Genomic DNA, 7,022 nt, shown 5'->3' with positions numbered 1-7,022 from the left:
TGGTTGCTTTGCAGCTCCAGGGCAGGTCTGGCTGCACAATCTTTACATAGAAATCAGACTCACCCACTCCTCCCTTCTGCTCTCCTTACAGCAGACAGCGGCAGCGGGGGGAGTCCGTGGGCCAGATAAAGTTGCCTTGGTGCTTATTCCATTAGAGGCAAGGAGTTTTTCTCCAGGTTTTTAATTAGAAAAAAATCCCAGCCTGGACCCAAACACACGTCTCCTGCCCGTGTGTTAAATGGCTTAATTTCCCCTTCCCTTCTAGTGCCCTGCAACTGCTTCTATTCCTTATGTCATCGCTGATGACAGAGTTTGCTCCAGGCCCTCAGTAATGAAGTGCAAAAAAAGGTATTAAAAATACAGGCCACTTCTCTGGCTGGCTGAGGGTTGGTTTTTAGCACAAGTGAGGGGAGAAGGGGGTGTTTCCTTCTTCTGCCTAAATAATGAAAGGACTCCACAGGGCAGCCTGGAGCACCAGGCACTGCTTCCCCCAGACAGCTCCTGCAACCCCCAGTCTGGGAAAATTGTTGGGTTTGGCTTCATTTCCAGCTGGCCTGATCTCAGAACAGGTATCCCACAGCTTGCAGGGCTCTGATGTTGATTTACAAGTGCCCCAGTTACAAAAGCAGGAGTCCTGAAGCAATACTAGCATTTATTTACAGCAAAGCAACTTTCTCTCTTAGTCACCCATTAGCAACTGCAAGCTGTTAATGAGTGCCTTGCTACTGTTCCATACCGCTTTGTGGTCAGAGCTCATAAATTCACTTTGAGTTCACAATCTCATTAGGTTTCTTTCCTTATTCCTCTTAATTTCTGGTCTTTTGGGCAGCATTTTGTTCTGAAGACTGGTCCTGATTTGATGCATTAACCTCACTGAGGACACAGTTACATTTAAAAATTACATTTTTTTCTCACTGCTCATTAAAGTGCTTTGAGTATTGCAGTCGATCTAGAGGCTCACAGCCCTTGAGATTCTTTGTGTTTATGTAAAGATCATTTTGTGTCTCTGAGGAGAACCTTCCCTCTGATGCACCTCTTCATGCAAGGAACATGAAAATGCCAGACTGTCCTGTAGCACCTACCACACCCACCCTGTGCTTTCTTGCCTTTACACCCTGAAAACAAAGACAACCAGTGGTGACTTCACCAAAATCTAGAAGAGCCCTAATTCTGCTGAAAGCCTAAAAAACAAAAGAGGAGAAGTGGAAAAGCCACTGTTAGGGACCCTCAGTCCCTTTATAGGAGGAATCTGAGCTGCCTTAATTCTCTCCAGCTGAGCTGGAGGCTGAAACCCATCTTCACCTAGAAACCCTCTGCACCTCTCTGCTCAGGAGGAGACTGTGGGCTTAAGGTGCTGTGGAGCTCGTGGGGATCCTGCCTGCCTGGTGTTTCTGCAGCTCTGCTGAATTACTGGGTGAAAGTTAGAATTGTTTGGGGTTTTTTTTTCCCTTTGTTCCTATTGTTTTAGTGAGCTGTGGTCACATTCCTGGGACAGTGTCTGCTTTTCAGATTGGCAGACTGTAGGTTAAGCTTTCCATTGATTTATGGCTTGTTTTTCTAGGGTGGTTAGCTAGCTAACAGAAGAGAGCAAAAGGATCCACACAACATATATTATCTTGTTTTCAAGATCTTTCCAAGGGTTTTGGCTCAAGGGCTAATGGAAGGCCCCTCTTCCATGTGGGAAAAACATGAAGTGGGAAGAAAAGTGTACTTGTGCTCTTTGGGAGTTTAGAATTGGGATTTGGAGGTGTTTTATATTATTTTGTGCAAACTTCAGATGTCGTTATACACTGAGCAGCTTACAGGCTCATGTGTAGTCTCACAACAGCCCCAAGAAATGAGGAATTGCTGATTCCAAGTTACACTCTGAGAACTGAGGCACAGGAGGAGATGTGTGAGGGCTGGCTGATGGGAAATGCAGAGCACTGGGCTGCCTGAGGTGGAGCATCCTGCAGCAGAGCCTTGAGTGACTGCTGTCCTCCCTCCAGGTGCCACTGCAGCTCCCTGGCTGACCTTGGCAAACCCAAGGTTCCTCCCAGAAACCAGAGCTCCCTGGCCCTGACCAAAGCACAGCTTCAAACCAGAGCTTGGGACCTTTGGGAAAGGCTGAATCTGCTAAGGAGCAGCAGGCCCTCTCTTTTCTGTGTTTTCCTATGGGACAGCCTATAGAAATAGGCTATATTAGAAATATACATATATAGCCTATAGAAATAGACTATAGAAATTCTGTGGTTTGGGTAGGTACCTTCTGGTAGAACCTGAGCAGCTTTGGGGTAACCTACCTCCCCAAGTGGTTGTCCTCTGCCAAGAGCTGTGTTCAGGAGCATTAAACCAAAGCTGAACAGGGTAGATGCCTCCTGAGAAGCAGAGTGCCAGGAGTAATCCCACCCCAGCTCTGCTGCGCTCTGCTACCAGATGGGAGAATAAACAGCAGAGCAAGAGCACACCTGTGGCACAGCAATTGTTGGCCTCCACACCACGTCTGGTGGCAGCCCAGCCATCCTGGGCCCTTGAGGCTGCCCTAAAATGCTCCAGGGGCTCAGGGATTCCCTTAATCCCTCTGCAGCCAGCCTCACACTGGAGCCGAGCCCCTCCACAAGTGACACCACTGCTGATGCTGCCCCCACTGCTGCAGATGGACTGATGTGGAGCACCCTGACCTGGTGGGGATGCAGGGTGTGCAAAGCCTGTGGGATGCCTGAAGCAAACTCTCAATAACCTCTTTTTTTTTTTTCTTTAAGAAATGATGCAATCTGTCACAGACATCTTTTATGAAAAACACTTTTCTTAGGATTTTTCCTCCTGAGAAGCTGAGAGGCCTCAGGAACAAAATGTAAACATTGATTATCTGCTGCTGTGGAATGCAACAGGTGGATCTGTGATTGGCCCATTTTGGATGTTTCTAATTAATGGCCAATCACAGACCAGCTGTCTCAGACAGAGAGCCTGAGCCACAAACCTTTGTTGTCATTCTTTCCTATTCTATTCTTAGCTAGCCTTCTGATGAAATCCTTTCTTCTATTCTTTTAGTATCATTTTAATGTAATATATATCATAAAATAATAAATCACGCCTTCTGAAACATGGAGTCAGATCCTCGTCTCTTCCCTCAACCTGAGACCCCTGTGAACACGGTCACAGCAATCATGCCATAACACTTTGTAGACCTGTGGGATATAATTATAATATTACTGCCAATAATTATCACTACCAAAGACCCTACTTCATGTCTCAGTATTAGATAAGGTCCAACAGATCTTGGGGAAAGTGAATGTATTTAATGGGAAATAAGAAAATGGAAGGAAGAAGAAAAAATATAGGATCCTATCGCATGGCTCTTCTTAGCTTTTGATTTCCTTCCCCCAAATGTTTCCAAAACAGCAGGAATATGGCTTGGCTGTAGGTCTGCATTATGCAATAGTGATTTCTTTGTTTCCTCTCACTTTAAGGTTTAGCAACAGGGGGAGAAAAAACCCTCACGTATATAAACGGGTGAGGGGAGGCGCTAAGGTGATGCTGGATCCCTCCGAGCTATTAGTGGTGAATTGCATAACCACTGCCGAGGGGTTGCTAGGTTTTACCACGTCCCTGCTCCGTGTTAAATATTAACAGAGCTTGTCCTTTCGGCGCTGTCGCTGTGCCGAGCCCGATCCCATCTGTGCGGGTTTCCATGGAGCTGAGAGCGCCCCTCGTCTCCATCGCAATGAAACCTCCCGGTGCTTCCCTGCATCCATCCCCAAGTGAGGCGTGAGCACACGGGCACAGCAGCTTTCCTGTGTTCCTTTGGTGCAGGGGTGTTTTCCCTTGAAACCAGCCAGGCTTGGAGGTGATGCCTGGTTTGTCTGTCCTGGTAGATCTGCAGAGCCACAAGGTGCCTTTAACGCTGCTGGTGCCAGCCCTGGCACAGCCACCTGCGCTGGGCTGGGCCCAGTGCTTGAAGGGCAAGCTGGGATAGGACAAGGGGGGATGGTTTTACCCTAAGAAAAAGGGTTAGGCAGAATTTTTTGTGGTGAAACACTGGCATAGGTTGCCTAGAGAGGTCATGGATGACCCATCCCTGGGAACATTCGAGGTCAGGTTGGACAGAGCTCTGAGCAAACTGCTCTAATGGAAAATGTCCCTCTTTGTTGCAGGGGGTTGGACTAGATGGCCTTTAAACAACCTTTCCAGCCTAAACCATTTTATGATTCTCCCCTGCTGTTCCTCCTCCTCATCTATCTTCCTTCTGTTTCCTGGTTTAAATTAGACTGCAAAATCTTCTGGATTAAGATGCAAAATATAAATGCAGCATCTCCTAAACCGTGGGTTTGCCTTCCTTTCCCCCAGTAACATAACTCTCATCAAAACCTTTCTGATTTACATTTAAAGCGTTTTAATGGAGTTAATGGTGCAGATTTTCATCACATTGGCTTCCTGGGACCAGTTTAGGGCCATGCTGGGACCAGTTTTCATCATGCTGGATGCTGAGAGGCTTTGCTTGCTGTTGGTCCGTGGAGCAGGGCAGTGCTGGATGCTAGAGATCTGCATACTCGATGTGCATGTGAGCTCAAACAGGTTTTTTGTTATGTCTCTAATTAGGCTAAGTAGGGTGTTGGATTCAAGTGCTAATTAGAAATGACCACTCTAAAATGCATTGGGATATTTAGGGCTTTGTGCTGTTTGCACATTTGGGTGCCAGCTCCTGCTCACCTTTGTGTGAGTAATGTGATGAGTCCATCCACTTTTTAACCTGTCACATTACAGATACACCAGTGCCTAAAAAAAATGAGTTTCTAGCAATGGGAACAAGCACACATAAGGCATGGAATTGTCCATGGCAAAAGGGGGAAGGGAGTGTTAGGCAGTGAGAGGAAGGAACTGGCAGTCAGGATTGGTCCAGCCCTCTAAAAAGTGATGTGAGTACTGAAAGGGGAGGTCCCTGGGATTCCAGTGTCCCCTAGAAAAAAACAATTAATGGAGAAAAAACCCCGACCTCTGGCTTCCTGAAGCTGCTCTGCAGGGTGTAGCTGAGTGCAAGGCTGGGTCCTTGTGGCTGTGGGTTTGGTCAGTGCTATGTGGTGTGGCACCAGCCAAGGTGCAGGTCTGAGCTGAGGAAAACTGCTTTTAAATGTCACATTAATTACCTGGTGCTAAACTCCAAGCTCTCCTCAGCTGAGCAAGGACTGCTGGGTTTCAAACAGTGCCAGGCTGGTCCAGCATTAACTGAGCCCTTCACGTGTCTGGCTGTTCTCATGCACCGCAGGGACAAAGTCACCCTGGCCCCTTTTTAAAATTTTTTTTGCCCCCAGCCCCTTGGGAATAATTAAACACATCCATGCAGGCAGGAAGGCCAGGCTGGCTGCTGGCCTGGCAGGAAGGGGGGCTCTGAGCCCTAAAGATGTGTCCCTGCTGTGGCTCTCTCCTGCACACCCCCAGTGCTGCACAGGAACTCATCCACGTGGAAAAAAAACCCTTGAAAAACAGCCTCACTAAATATTAATTAAAAATTCATAAACGTTTGGGCAACACTGGGTTGTGTGAAGCCCAGACTGGAACACAAACAGGCTGCACCTTGCCTGAAATCTCAAAGCAAAGGGGTTTTTGTAAAGCTGGTGTAAACCCAAGCTGGTCTAGGTCCAATATTTTCTTGGCTCCAGTTCAGATTCATTCCTGAATTCAAACTGATGAACTTCCAGCCCTCAGGTACATTTATGGGGGATGAACACGGACACATCTATGGTTTAACAGAGCCATAATTTCTCCCTGAATGCTTTATTGTTTGAAAATCATAAATAAGGTGAAGTGAAAAGGACAAGCCCCTTTAATCTATGTGTGGTGTGCTAAATGACAGTGCTAAATCTCTGCTGGCTCCATGGCAGGTAGAGCTGATTTGCACTCCCAAAATGGCAGTGATTTTGTCCCACAGCCTACACTGAAGGTGTGGAGATTATATTTTTAAGGGAAAAAAAATATCAACCCTATTCTGGACCAGGCTTGGATGGGAATAGTCAGCAAAGCATTGCCAAGAGCCTGGGTGTATTCTGTTATCCTGGTGAAGGAAATGCCCACCCTGCACTGGCCCTGAACTTTGTCAGGCTCCTTTCTTCCCTCCTCCTCCTCCTCCTCCACATTTCTTATCACTCCTGATCTATTTATTGCTCTGGTTTGAATGCTTTACAGCCTGCTAGACGAGGCTGTCTCAAGGCCAGCGTGTTCAGGTGTGCCAGAGAAAGCTCTGCCCCAGCAAACAACCCGTCCCCTCCAACACTTCAATGACTGAGACTTGTTTTCATGGAATCTCAGAATGGTTTGGGTTGTGGAGCATTAGTTCCAACCCCCTGCCATGGGCAGGGACATTTCCACTATCCCAGGGTGCTCCAAGCCCTGTCCAGCCCAGCCTTGGACACTCGCAGGGATCCAGGGGCAGCCCCAGATGTGCCAGGGGCTCCCACCCTCACAGCAGATATTTTGCTGAGCATTTCACAGCAGTGTGGAATCTTTAACACCCAGATGTTTACACAAGATGCTCACAGTGCTGCCAGTGCTTTAGAGCACCCACCTTTCGTGTCCCCAACCAAAGGGTGTCCCCTGGGCTGGGGGACACCCCGCTGGTGTGGGGCTGCTCTTTCAACCCGCATTTCAACAGCCAGGATGGAATGAGGAAAATCAATAAATGCTTGCAGGTTGAAGCATAAATATCCCTTCTGTTTAGGGCATTAATATTTATCATTTGGTGGAGAGCAGACCTTGCATACAGCATTTTAGTGTGTTTTATTTGCAAAGCACCCTGGGGTGGTTTTACACAAAAGTTGCTGTATTGAATTTTCTCGTGATGTAGTATTAATTTGTACAAACTGCAAATTGATGCTGACTTGGTCTCTGATGGGCACAAGCTCTCAAATTTTAATTCATATAAAACCTGGCCCCCCCTCTCAGCAGTGAGAGCTTCAGTGCTGGGGAAAACAGGGGGACCCTCTGGGAACTGTCAGTCAAAAACCAAAATTCTGGAAAGGTTTTTCCCCTCTGTCCATCTCTTAATGGCT

Source organism: Molothrus ater, chromosome 10 (genome assembly GCF_012460135.2).
Source record: "Molothrus ater isolate BHLD 08-10-18 breed brown headed cowbird chromosome 10, BPBGC_Mater_1.1, whole genome shotgun sequence".
Classification (NCBI taxonomy): domain Eukaryota; kingdom Metazoa; phylum Chordata; class Aves; order Passeriformes; family Icteridae; genus Molothrus; species Molothrus ater.
The sequence above is the reverse complement of the archived record's forward strand: the minus strand, read 5'-3'. Positions refer to the sequence as shown.